This window comes from Pseudonaja textilis, chromosome 6, assembly GCF_049901715.1.
Source record: "Pseudonaja textilis isolate UNSWEBS1 chromosome 6, rPseTex1.2, whole genome shotgun sequence".
Lineage (NCBI taxonomy): Eukaryota > Metazoa > Chordata > Lepidosauria > Squamata > Elapidae > Pseudonaja > Pseudonaja textilis.
Window position 1 is genome coordinate 7352746 of NC_141995.1, and position 14544 is coordinate 7367289.

At 45.2% G+C, this 14544-nt stretch overlaps 1 protein-coding gene across 1 annotated transcript in view; it reads right to left on the reverse strand.

Annotated features, from left to right (window-relative positions):
* Positions 1–13277, reverse strand: part of SLC4A4 (solute carrier family 4 member 4) — a 182150-nt gene extending 168873 nt beyond the window's left edge. Inside the window, 1 exon segment of the mRNA XM_087935768.1 lies at positions 12593–13277. The gene's annotated coding sequence lies outside the window, so the exon portion shown is untranslated.
* Between the last annotated feature and the right edge of the window lie 1267 nt (positions 13278–14544).

Sequence of the window (14544 nt, forward strand, 5' to 3'; positions counted from 1 at the left end):
AATTCCAGGTTAAATAAATGAATTACTTGATCAAAGTATTTATTCTCCATGGCAGAATTTGCTATTTAGAAACTTTGTCTCTCTTTTAAATTTAACTCACAATTTGTTCATATTTAGTTTTTCAAAGTTCAGCTAGTATCAGATTTCTGAACTATTACAAGTTTTATTAATACGTGTGATACTAAATGTACAAGAGTTCATTTAGTGACCGTTTGAACTTAGAACAGCACTGTAAAAAGTGACGTGACCATTTTTATGACACTTGCAGCATTCCCATTGTCACGTGATCATATTTCAGACACTTGGCAACTGGCATGTACTTATGACAGCTGCAGTGTCCCAGGGTCATATTCTGCGATCTTCTGATGAGTAAAGTCAACAGGGAAGCCAGATTCACTTAACAACCGTATTACTAACTTAACAACAGCAGTGATTCACTTAACAACAGTGGCAAGATAGGTTGTAAAACAGGCCTAAACTCTTTTGACAACTCACTAAGCAACAGAAATTTTGGGCTCAACTGTGGTCGTCAAGGACTATCTGTACTCTCCGTATCAAAGCCGTAGCAATCAATGTATGATGGCTGGTTGCACGGAACAGCCAAATATCTAGGCTGGATTTTAACATTTTTAATCCATCACTTGAGCCCTTCCCAAGGAGCTGGTGATATTGTTTCACGGTGTTAAAGGTTTCCAGCTCACAGGATGTAAGCTGTTCCAAGTCAAGCTGCCTTCTGCAATTGACTGGTAGAGATTCTGACAATGCCAATGATGTTCAAATGATCAGGGGTCTCCAACCAACACTGGGCCATGGCACGCCAGAAACCAGGCCACCCAAACAAATGAAGAAGCCCCATCTGTGGATGCAGGCAGCATGTAAAACCGTGGCCTCTCCAGTTCACAGAAAAAAACTCCCTCCATCGAACCCGTCCCTGGTGCCCCAAAGGTTTGGGGCCGCTGCTCTGATGCTTTGGGATTGCACCCATGATGCCTGTTGCTATTGGTATGCCTTTGCTTCCTCTTGCCACATTCAACTTCTATTTGCATCTCTTTGCATTTCATAATTGCCTACAGTTCCTTCTCTTCTATTCTGCTGTCTCCCAGACAGTGCCACATCCAATTATTATGTGCACAACAACAGTGTGAAGTCACATCTCCTGGTTCTTTGAGTTGTTGTTCATCTTCATACACATCAAATGCTTCCCAAGAACCTAGGACAGGGGTCTTCAAACTTGACAGCTTTGGTTTTTTGTTCCTCTGGTCGTGTTAGCTCAGAAATTCTGGGAGTTGAAGTCCACAAGTCTTAAACTTGCCAAGTTTGAAGACACTTGACCTAGGATGTCATAACGTACTGGTGGAGTATCTGTGCAGACCCAAACAGTGTGACCTTTTGTAATTAATTGACAGGTGGAAATTACTGCCAATGTGCCGTCATTATTATTATTTTCCATTCAAAAGCAAAGATTAGGGATGTTTTAAAAAAGGGCAAAACCAGTCTCATTGTTCATGATAAAAAAAACTTGTCTTAGTCAAAGCTTTTCTATTTAACTTTAACTGTCCTTACTAGCAACACTTGGAGGACAATATGTTCTACAGGTGAACATAAACTATCTTCAGTTATGAGACTGTGAAACTGTCTCTCCCATTCTGACCTAAAAGCCATTTTTCCCACAATTTTCTTCAACCCTCTTATTGCTTTCTTCGGCAATGGTTCGAATTCCTCTGCGGTCTCCCAACTGTTACAAAATCAATGCCTAAATATTCCCATTCTGATATCAACTCACCCAAAATTTTAATCTTTCCGCTGGCAGCTCATTTTGAGAAGTTTTGTTCTTACATTTCTCTTAACATTTTTACTTATCCCAGCTTTTTCCGTTCCCTCGTATATTTATGTACTTATTTACTTATTTATTTATTTTGTTTAGCATGTATTAGATAACATAAGTATAAACATGATTATTAATAAATGAAATGGATATAAAGGGAACATTAGGATGGCGATGGTAGGCACGTTGGTGCGCTTATGCACACCCCTTAAAGACCTCTTAGGAATGGGGTGAGGTCAACAGTAGACAGTCTGAGGTTAAAGTTTTTGGGGTTTGGGAAAGAAACCACAGAGTCAGGTAGAGGATTCCAGGCCTTGACCGCTCTGTTGCTGAAGTCGTATTTCCTGCAATCGAGTTTGGTGCGGTTTACCTTGAGTTTGTATTTATTGTGTACTTGTGTATTGTTGTGGTTGAAGTTGAAGTAGTCATTGATGGGTAGGACATAGTAGCAGATAATTTTATGTACTACGTTTAGGTCAGACCGAAGGCAGCGTAGTTCTAAGATATCAAAGTCTACTCGTAACAGAATACCTTATGCCACCAGCCTTGAAATTTTAGACTTAGATAAGTAAGATAGACTCCTCTATTCGTAACAGAATACCTTATGCCACCAGCCTTGAAATTTTAGAGGAGTGGAGGACTCTTCTCGTGAAATATCTCTGGACTCTCTTGATTGTGTTAATGTCTGATATGCAATGGGAGTTCCAGACAGATGAGCTGTATTCAAGAATCGGTCTAGCAAATGTTTTGCATGCTCTAGTTAGTAGTACAATATTACTGGAGAAAAAGCTTTCATGTAACCTGTTTTCTTCTCTTTAAATATCCCCTCCTGGGGACTCCTTCCCTGATCTAACCTTCCTACCACCTTAGCATTTAATTCCTCTGAAATAATATTATCACGTTGTCTCATTACAGGTAATCTTTGACTTACAGCCATTCGTTCAGTGATCATTCAAAGCACTGAAAAATTGAACTTATCACCAAATGTGCTATGGAGATTCTCAGTCATCCAGGTCATGGTTGTCCCAAACAAGGTGCTTTTTAAAGAGGAAACTGGAATTTCTTTGTTTTTGCTTTGAAGATGTTTTGCTTCTTATTCAAGAAGCTTCTTCAGCTCTGACTGAATCATTCCCCACCATCCAGTCAGAGCTGAAGAAGCTTCTTGAATGAGAAGCAAAACGTCTTCAAAAGAAAAAAAAAACATCGATTCCCAATGGAAAGCCAAATGGGAACGCCCAGGCATAGGAAGACATATCAATTACCCCACAAAAACTGTGCCAGGCTTTCAACGACCAAGTCAACAATGGACAATCTGAATAGGATTTGTACCACACACACGGCACCTGCCAGGACTCTGTATAAATGAGGCATAGCATCCTCCCTTCCGTGTGACTGCAGGGTCCCGGGTCAAACTGTAGATCACATCATGACCACCTGTAAGCTGAAGGCATAGCAATAGCAATAGCCCTTAGACTTATATACTGCTTTATAGTGCTTTACAGCCCTCCCTAAGTGGTTTACAGAGTCAGCCTACTGCCCCCCAACAATTTGGGTCCTCATTTTACTCACTTCAAAAGGATGGAAGGCTGAGTCAACCTTGAGCCTGGTGGGATTCGATCTGCCAAATTGCAGGCAGCCCGCAGTCAGCAGAAGTAGCTTGCAGTACTGCACTCTAACCACTGCGCCACCGAGGCGTAAACCTGTCCGGCATCTTCTTCTTTTTTTCATATAAATTATGCTGCCGAAGACATTCCTAGGCGGTCTTAAAGATCCATTTACAATTGTAGGATTTGTCTGTCTGCTTCAGACCTCCCGCAAGCGAATATAAAACCGAGCGACCTAAAATCTTTTGTTGGAAGAAAATATCCTTCTGGGTTCAGTTCCAAGTAGGGGAAGAAAGACACTGGAACCATGGAAGTTGCTTGCTAAGGAGGTTTAACGGTGGACAGGACCACATGCCTTGGAGCTCCTGAGCGAAAAGGGAAGAGATGTCGAGAGTCTCTTGGTTTTATGTCCTCTCTGGGCTTTGAACTTGTTTCCTGTTCCTGTGGCAAGAAATGGGTCCTGATTGGTTAGACTCCCATGGGGTCCTGCAGGGGTAGCTTGGTTGAATGTTGCCGGTGATGCTATTTTCCCAGGTGCCATGTGGTGAGATGGGTAGAGGGCTAATCCCATCATGTCCTGATCCCATCGCCCTGGTGCTGAAGTGGAGAGGCAGGGAACTGATTTCTGTTTAAAACACGTTTCTCTTTTTCTTCATCCAGGGAAATATAATATTCTGCCTTTTTTAATATTTCCTAGAATATTTCATTCTTCTAGGAGAGGGGTGGGTGCTAACTTTGTACACTTTTATAGGATTATGGGCTAGCCAAATACCCACCATTAAAACAAAAGTATCTGCGCCCTGCGGAAAATATTTGGTAATGTCAAAGACCTAAAGGCAAAAAGACCGGGCAAAGATAACTGGATATCTCTTCCAGAAGGCTATCAGGAAGGCAAGACTTACACAGAATTAGAGATGGCAGGTTTTTATTTCTGCCATCAGTGTTTTATTTCTCAATATTTTGTATTTTAAAAGAATACAAAGCAGGTGTGAGTTAACCTCCTGCATTCAACTCTTGATGATATCAGTCACTGAAAATCAACCTTGCCTATGTTGGAAGTTAAAACCCACCTGTCTCCTAGAAAAATGAAATATTTTAGGATAGATTAAAAAGGCAGAATATTTCCCCTAAAAGAGAAGTAGAAACTCAGAGTGGCAGAAACTCAGCCCCACCCCTTTGTTAATGGGCCATTAAGGCCTGGGCCAGTCTATTCTACATAACAAAGGTCTACTCCTTCAGGCAGACCCATAATAGGAATCTCAAAGCCCTTTCATTACATCATCATCCAGCAAGGCTCAACAAACCTGGGACTCAGGACAGCCTACAGAGTTGTACCTGCATGGCCCCATGGGAGTCTCACAACCAATCAGAACACAAGCTCAAATTCAAATCCCAACCGAGGGCATAAAACCCAGGGACTCTCAGCATCTCTTCTCTTTTTCACCCAGAAGTTCCAAGCCTGTCCACCATTAAACCATCTTTCCAAAACAGCCTCCATGTTTCCAGTGTCTTTCTTCCCCACTTGGAACGGAACCCCGAAGGATATTTTCTTCCACACCTAGACATAAACGTTGCCTCTTGATCACACTCGAAAGTGACAAGGCCTTCAGAACTGACCTTTACAAGTTAGGCTGATATCAAGAACATAACGTAATTTAGATTAATGGGAGTCACAGGAGGAAAACCCAAAGTGCAGATGGCAGATCAGTCTTTAGATTAAGAGCAGATGCAATTATTAACACAGAAATTCAGATGTCTCCAACTCAAAGCACGAAGTCCGCTATGCCATAAACCATACGGGTACTGCAGGAAAATTACAAAGCAAAAATAAGTTACTGAAACCCTCACTGAAAGTGGAAATAAATCTAACTGCACGGTCAAGAAATAATATGGGGAAAACTGAGCAACCTCCCAGTTCACAGGCCAATGAAGCCTTGGCCAAAGTCCAGAGCAGGCGATTGGCAGGCTAACAAAGGATAGGCTTATTACAATATTACAACGATTTGGGCGGGAGGGGGGGGAGAGAGAGAGAGAGAGAGAGAGAGAGAGACATACACATAGAGAAAGAGAGAGAACAAAGAATGTTAAACCAGCAGGCTGAGTGGGTAGTGACAGCTTGGGGTTAGCTTAGAGCCACAGACGTAACAGGAATTTCCAAAGAAAGGAAAGTGAAGGGCAGGTTAAGAAATGTGTTCCTCTATATGCAAGAAAAGGCTGTGTGGACTACATTTGATTAGCCTTATGACAAATTGCTGGGATTTCACGCAGCTTATGGAAACAGGTCTTCCTAGAATGTAGAGCTGATGTCAGTTTAATTAACCCCAGGCAGCTGATGGGCTTGCATTCCATTTGTTCTTTCCTAATGGGAACAGGTTTAAAATGTTAACCAGAGATGGCATGTCAAACAAACCAACTGCTGAAGACAACAGCAAACTTGGTCTAACTTTTTGCACGAGCTAAACCAGAAGCCTTGGAAAACTCAGTTTTAAAAGGACTGCGTGAATGGCCACCCTACTGTTACCTTCAGCCATGCAGGCAACAAGTTCCCATTGCCACTGATGGTTACCACAACATGGTGACACCTGAGATGGATATTGATTAATTTTGATGTATCTGGAGCAACCGATGTATATCTAGGCACAATTCCTTTTCCCCTTCTGTTAGAACACAAATGCACCCAGCCGTCACTGAAATGGTAGTAGTGTGTTCCCCCATTCTACTTTTTCTGCATTAAGCATTGGCACCTATAGACAAAGTTGTCCTGACAGTTAAGAAGGATCTTCAAATGCCTCAAAATAAAGCCTAAAGTATGATGATTAAGGTACCAGGCGAGAAACCAGGAGATTGTGAGTATCAGTCCTGTAGAGTCCTTGATACTCTGAACTTGGTTGCTTTCTTGCAGACGTTTCATTACCAAAGTAGGTAACATCATCAGTGTACCGCAGTTCAGCCCTGAGCTACAAATATTCTCTTTTATCAGTTCCAGTCCCGCCTTAGGCATGAAAACTGGCTGGGTGACTTTGGGCCAATCATCAGGAGTGCTTGAGTTTCAGTCCCGCCTTAGGCATGGAAGACAGCCGGGTGACTTTGGACCAATCATCAGGAGTGCGTGAGTTTCAGTCCCGCCTTAGGCATGAAAGACAGCCGGGTGACTTTGAGCCAATCACAGCCCAACCCAGCTTATAGGGCTGTTATGCTGGGGAAAATAGGAGAATATATTTGCCACCTAGTTAATTAACAAAAGTGGGATAGAAATATAAATACATAAAATCTGGTGGTTCCAATATCATGAATGAGTCCTTCACATGCACCTCCTTTGCACTCTGTGCCCTATTTCTCCCAAGTGCCCGTCAAACAGAGTCTGAGAATAACACAGATTGATATGAAGTGTCGTGATGATGCAAAGTGCTGGCGGTTAACATTTGAGTAAATGCCCCGGGCTCAAATGCCTTGTCAAAAAACAGCTAGTCCTGCAAAGGCAGAACTCACGTGCATGCTTCCTTCAGCCAAACACCCCTTTTGGATCGAATCAAAGCGCGCTATTTCTTACTTTCTCGAGCCCAGCTCTGATGTTTCCTGAAACGAGGCGTCATTACTCACAGAATTTAATCCTGTGGAGCTTATGATCGGGGTTCCTGAAAGTCAAACTGGATGATAGCCCAGGCAGCTTTAGTTCAGGTTTTAAAGCAAAACTGAGATAAGAGTCTGGAGACGTTCTTTTCGTTCTTCCTCTACAGATCAAGCTGTAATTAAATGGAAGTACAAGAAATACGTAGAGTAACCTTCTCCAACACGGCGCTCACCAAGTATCTTCGTGGTCAATATGCTCGCTGGAAGTTTTGAGTGTTGCAGTCACAGCACAGGTTAGATGCAGCAGTTGGGGAAGGCTGGTTTTTGAGAAAAAAGCGAGAATGGGGACAGAGGGGTGCCTTTTACATGTAATATTCGCAATGCTCAACACTAGCAATAGCACTTAGACTTATATACCGCTTCATAGTGCTTTACAGTCCTCTTTAAGAGGTTTACAGAGTCAGCCTATTGCCCCCAACAATCTGGGTCCTCATTTTACCAACCTCGGAAAGATGGAAGGCTGAGTCCACCTTGAGCCGTTGAGAATCGAACTCCTGGTAGCGGGCAGAACTAGCTTGCAATACTGCATTCTGACCACTGCTCCACCATGGCTCTTACAAACACAGTAGTGTCCATTAATGGTGTTACCTTCCAAAACAAACCAGTTCCCAGCAGTGAGACTGTTAATGGAACCTATAATGGGGCTCACTGAGACTTTCCCCGCCCTCTGCTTTATTTGTTTATCATTTATTTATTTAATCTTATTTATTTAGCATTCGGCTCACTCCGGCTAGTTTAAGACCTGTGGACTTCAATTCCCAGAATTCCCGGCTGTGGACAGGTCTTAAAGTAGCTAAGGTTGACAAACACTGCCATATGGCATATTATGTATGAACTTGCAATATATGTTAGCATTTCACCTAGATTAATAAAACACAAATATAAATGTTAAACCAATCTATATTCAAATACCAATGTCTAGGCCATCTAACCATTGATGTGTGACGTCTTTTATATGAAAAAAAATCAGATACTGGACTGGTAGATGCCATCAATGTACAGCCGGTCATGAATGGTCATGATTTTGGACCTTAATTATTTATCTCTCATTACATTTACATTCCACTCTTTTGCAGGATAAAGAAAGACACAAGGTGTCCTAGAACAGAGTTCTCCAAACTTGGCAACTTTAAGACTAGTGGACTTCAACTTCCAGAATTCCTCAGCCAGCATAGCTGAAGTCCACAAGTCTTAAAGTTGCCCAGTTTGGGGACCCCATCCTAGAGTTAGGGGTATCCACGGAATATCAAAAATATCAACTTAGCAGCTGTGAGTGCATAACTTGACTTTTTTTGTGGTGAACCCCAAGATCTCCTTAAGATCTATAGGCAAAAATCAGCTTTGAACATTCCAATTTTTGTTTTTTACCGAAACAAACAACATTAAGACAAATGCTTTATATAAAAAAGGAAAACACAATAATTCCAGTTTAAGGTCGAAAGCAAAAACAGGGTCTGTTCTAAAGACCCATTCAAGTAATTCTAGACACAACCAGGGTGTACCTCAACCTCATGCATCGTGATTCCTCATGACAACCCCTCCAAGCTGTTCACGATGATCTGCAGTAGAGCTAGTCCTTGACTTACAACAACCGAGCCCAAAATTTCTGTTACTAAGTTGTTAAGTGAGTTTTTGCCCCATTTTTCGACCTTTCTTGCCACAGTTATGTGAATCACTGCAGTTGTTAAGTTTATCATACGGTTGTTAAGTGAATCTGGCTTCCCCATTGGTTTTGCTGGTCAGAAGATCACCAAAGAGGATCCCATGACACACACACCCCGGGACACTGCAACTGTCATAAATAGGAGTGTGTTATCAAGCATCTGAATTTTGATCACGTAAGCAGGATCCTGAAATGGTCAAAGTCATTTTTTTTCAGTGCCCTTGTAACTTTGAACATTCATTAAACAAATGATTGTAAAGTTGGGGACTTCCTGTAATCAAAATCTCTAAATAATTTCTTCTTTCTTGCTTGCAACACAAAGCATGTTTTCTTTTCCTCCGTCTTTCTCCCAAATATATCTTTTGTCAGGTACATTAAAAGGAGTAACTGCAAGGCTGAGGCCCTACTCTAAATTGCATAGCTTTCCCCCAAAATGCTTTATCCTTAGTTATTCATAGTCAACGTTTGGCCTCTATCCACACCTCAGGTTGAGAGAAAGATCTGAAGTATATGTATCATTTAGTGCCGTTTTCCAAAAGATGGCCTGATTCACAGATCACAACAAGCCAAAATATGACTAAGTTTAGATTATGGTACATTATGATGTGAACCAGCTTACAACTTACTCAAAAAGTATGATTAATCAAAACATGACTTTGCCTGATGCATGAGCCTAATTAATAACCCGCTGCTGTATAATTAATTCCTCCAGTCATAGCTGCACACATAAAAGCCGTCCAATTGGCACCTTAACGGCTCTTCTACCTCACGATCAAATCAAAGTTTACAAGGGAAGGTGATTTCTCCTGCTTTCAACCTGGTGGATCACTTCCACTGATAATTCTTCTAACTACAAAAAAAAAAAAAATCACATGTGTGCTGTAATTTTCTTACAAAACGAAATATGCATATCTCTCATGGGGGAGGGGAAACAATTGAGGGGAGACTTGCCAGAGAAAAGAAACAGAATGGAGCAAATATTTCTGCCTTTAAATGTTCAGTTTGTGGGAAGGAAGGAGGAAGGGAAGGAAGGAAGGAAGGAAGAAGGAAGGAAGGAAGGAGAGGAGGGAGGGGGAGGGCAGAGAGGAGGAGAGAGGCAGGAAGGAAGAACAGGAAGGGGCAAGGAAGGAAGGGCAAGGAAGGAAGGAAAGGAAGAAAGGAAGGAAGGAGGGCAAGGAAGGAAGGGAAGGAAGGAAGGAAGGAAGGAAGGAAGGAAGGAAGGAAGGAAGGAAGGAAGGAAGGAAGGAAGGAAGGAAGGAAGCAGAGAGAAGGAAGGGAAGGGAAGGAAGGAGGAGGAGGAAGAACAAGGAAGGCAAGGAAGAAGGAAGGAAGGAAGGAAGGAAGGAAGGAAGAAAGGAAGGAAGAAAGGAAGGAAGGAAGGAAGGAAGGAAGGAAGGAAGGAAGGAAGGAAGGAAGGAAGGAAGGAAGGAAGGAAGGAAGGAAGGAAGGAAGGAAGGAAGGAAGGAAGGAAGGAAGGAAGGAAGGAAGGAAGGGGAAGGAAGGAAGGAGGGCAAGGAAGGAAGGAAGGAAGGAGGGCAAGGAAGGAAGGAAGGAAGGAAGGAAGGAAGGAAGGAAGGAAGGAAGGAAGGAAGGAAGGGGCAAGGAAGGAAGGAGGGCAAGGAAGGAAGGAAGGAAGGAAGGAGGAAGGAAGGAAGGGCAAGGAAGGAAGGAAGGAAGGAAGGAAGGAAGGAAGGAAGGAAGGAAAGAAGGAAGGAAGGAAGGAAGGAAGGAAGGACAAGGAAGGGAAGGCAGGAGGGAAGGAAGGAAGGGCAAGGAAGGAAGGAAGGAAGGAAGGAAGGGCAAGGAAGGAAGGAAGGAGGGAGGGAAGAAGGAAGGAAGGAAGGAAGGAAGGAAGGAAGGAAGGAAGGAAGGAAGGAAGGAAGGAAGGAAGGAAGGAGAGTGGAAGGAAGGAGGGAGGAAGGAAGGAAGGCTTTTCATCTCTAGATTCTTGTTCTCATGACTTATACCTTACTCAAGTGACAATCTGATTTCCTCCACACATCTTTTCCAAAGAGTAGCACCAAATATGTCAGCTTTTTTGCAACTTATACCACTGTTCCCAGTGACCGCTTAAATCTCTTCCGGTTAGAAGAAATTTCAACTTCTCTCCCAAGTTCCAGTCTCATTTACTTTTTCCCACCACACCAATTTGATCTTACACCTGCAGTAGCCCTTCTTCCAGTCCCAGCTTCTTCTTACTCTAAAAGACACTGCAAAACTTTCCCTGCAAAGAGAGAGAGAGAGTAATCTTTTCCCACGCCTTTCTCCAAGCGTGTTTGAAGAGTTCTTGCATCACAAGAACCCACAGCAAGAAGTAAAGCCGAAAGCATGACTTTCCAAGCCATTTGCCTCCAGGTGGAAGGAAATTAACTCCCAACAACCCCTTACCGCCTACCTAAAGTGCCCGAGGACAGCTAACCCCTAGCATGCAAAAGCAGCGGCTGCCTTCCTACAACCAACTTAAAACCTGATGATTAACCAGTCTGACTTCCAGGTTCTCATCCTATACGACCCACACCTTAACCCTAAACCACCCAGCATGACACCCAACTGAGGTCAATGGCCAACTGAGAGGAGCAAGCTCTGCAAACAGAGCTGCCAGATCTTGACCCGACTTGGATGAAAGTACCATGTGAAAGCAGCCAGTGGGCACACTCTGCAGAGGTTCAAACAACAGTTGTGTGTGGGGGAAACCCCAATTCGGCATCTGCCGGCACCTGGAACGCTGCATCCATTTTTGGTCACTACTTTATTACAAAAAGAGACGTTGAGACTTTGGAGAAAAATGCAAAGAAGAGCAACTAAGATGATTCAAGGCCTGGAGACAAAAACATATAAAGAACAGTTGCAGGATTTGAATTTGGCTAGTCTAGAGAGAGAGAAAAAAGGACTAGGGGTGAATTGATAACACTGTTCCAGTATTTGAGGGGCTGCCCCAAAGAAGAAGGGGGTCAACTTATTTTCCAAAGCACCGGAAGGGAAGGCAAGACAAGGAACGATGGATGGAAACTAATCAAGGAGAGAAGCAACCTGGAATTAAGGAGAAACTGGAATTAAGGAGAAACTTCCTCACAGGGAGGACAATCAACCAGTGGAACAGCTTTGCCTCCAGAAGTTGTGGGTGCTTCATCCCCTGGAAGGTTTTGAAGAAGTGACTGGACAGTCACTTGTCTGAAATGGTGTAGGTTCTCCTGCTTGAGCAAGGGGCTAGACTAGATGACCTCCAAGGTCCCTTCCAGCTCTATTCTCTTTCTGATTGATTGATTGATTCATTCAGAGCTATTGGAACTGGGTTGCAAGCCATCATTAGATGGCAGCTAATGATCTTACCCTAGGCTACCATCTGGTAACTGCTTGGGGTTTGGCAGTTGTCCTACTGTAGCCTCTGAAACTGTCTAGGGTCTCCTGCTTGGCGGGGCGGGAGGCTGGACTAGAAGACCTCCAAGGTCCCTTTCCAGCTCGATTCTGATTCCTCTTCATTTCCCTACCTCGCAGGGTTGTCGGGAGGAAGCAAAGCAGCCGGGCCTCGAAACAGGAGACCCTAGAAGCCCCGCGCGAGAAAGAAAGAGGGGGGGGAATGAAGACGCGGCGGGCTGCGGCTGCAGAGAAAGTGCCCGCTTTGGCCGCCTTCACACGACACGTTTTTTTTTTTTAGGCAAGCCGGGTCAGCTCGGGTTCTCTCTCTCTCTCTCTCTCTCTCTCTCTCACACACACACACACACACACACACACACACACGGGCTCCAGCCGGCGAGCGTCGACCTCGGACGGGTCAAGGAGAGAAAGCCCCAAGCGCCCGGCTACAACCCCTCATCTGTCCCCCGGCCCGCCTCCCCCACCCACCCACCCAAAAACAAACCAAAGCCTCACCTCCTGGGCTCGCCTTTCCGCCGGTCGTCCAGCTTGGCGGCTGCTCGGAGCGGCGGCAGAGGCGAAAAACCGAGACGGCCGAGGAGGGTCCGCACGAGGCAAGCGGAGCCGGGGAAGCCGAAGCTCTGTGGGCCGAAGCCGGCGAGAGCTCGCCTCCTGCCGGGCTCTTGGCGACTCTTTTTGCCGCTCTCGCTTCTTGGCAACTTTTCGGAAATCCGGGCGGGCTGAGGAAGAGCGCGTCGGCGTCGGCGGCTTCTCCGAAGACGACTCTCCTCCTCCTCCTCCTCCTCCTTCTCACGCGACCCCCCTTGACCGGCTGTGGCGGGGCCGGGAGGTTTTAGGCGGGGAGACCCTCCTCAAGCGAGCGCGGCCGAGCTCGGCCAAAGCGCAGCGAAGGCGGGCGGGCGGGCTCGCTTGACCGGCTGACGGGCTCGCGTCTTTGGCGAGGGGGGAGCGCTCCGGCTTTGACCCCCGGCGGGGTGGGTGGGTGGGCGTTCGTGCGTGCGAGGTTCGGCGGGGCCAGCCCCCCTTTTGGTTTCCACCACCAGCACCACCACCACCCCGAGCTGCTTTACCCCTCCGGCGAAAGCGGTGCCGCCGGCGGCGTGGATTGGAAAGCGTCGTCCGGGGCGGCGAAAGCCTTCCCCGTGCGAGGTTTAAAGCCGCGGCTGGGCGCAGCGAGCCCGTCCCCCTTTTCCCTCGTCCCCTCCTCCCGGATCCCATTTCCCACCCCGCCAGCCCTCGGGTTAGCGAGGCCGAAGGGCGTCACGGGGCCCCGGCAGGAGGAGGAGGAGGGGGGGGGGTGGAGAAGGAGGAGCCAGGCCGCGTCCGCCTTTCTGGTGTGGCGAGAGTGTCGGTAGCGGGTGAGGGAAAAGGGGAGGGAACCCCGGTCCGTCTACCGGTCGGTCCGTGGAGGGTTTGAGAGGGAGCGGTGCCGGTTCTGTTTCGGGCCGGATTTGGGGAGGGGGGAGGCTGTTGGGTCCAGAAGGCGAGAGGAAAGGGGTGGCTGGGGGAGGCGTAATTATTTCTGAACAGGTGCTTCGGATAGCGCCCCCCCCCCAAACCCCAATCTCTATCAAAAAAGTCCCAAAGGTGCTTTTTTTTCCCCCAAGGACCAACTAGACTTTTTGGTGTTTTTTTCTTTTTCTTTGAAGACATTTTCTCTTCGCTGATGATGTAAAGCTATTCAACACCACAGACAGTACTGCTACCCTTCAAAAAGATCTTGACTATGCATCGGAATGGTCAAACAAATGGCAACTTCAAATCTCAACAAATAAATGCTCTGTCTTACATGTTGGCAAAAAAACAAATCAGAAAATAAAATACAGGCTGAATAGCCAAGACCTTGTTGATGATCCAAACTCTGTCAAGGATCTTGGAGTACTCCTCTCTAATGACCTAAGTGCTAGAGCCCACTGTAACTACATAGCCAAAAAGGCGTTAAGAGTTGTTAACCTAATCTTACGTAGCTTTTTCTCTGGTAATATTACACTACTAACTAGAGCATACAAAATATTTGCTAGACCAATACTCGAATACAGCTCATCAGTCTGGAACCCACATTATGTATCCGATATTAACACAGTTGAGAAAGTCCAGAAATATTTCCCAAGAAGAGTTCTCCACTCCTCTACTCATTGCAGAATACCTTATGCTACCAGACTCGAAATTCTAGACCTAGAAAACCTACAACTATGCTGCCTTCGGTCCGATCTAAGTACAGTATATGAAATACATTGCAATGTCCTACCTGTCAATGAATATTTCAGCTTCAACCATAACAACACAAGAACACACAATAGACACAAACTCAAGGTAAACCGCACCAAACTTGATTGCAGGAAATACGACTTCAGCAACAGAGTGGTCAATGTCTGGAATACTCTACCTGACTCTGTAATTTCTTTCCCAAACCCCCAAAACTTTAACCTTAGACTGTCTATTATTAA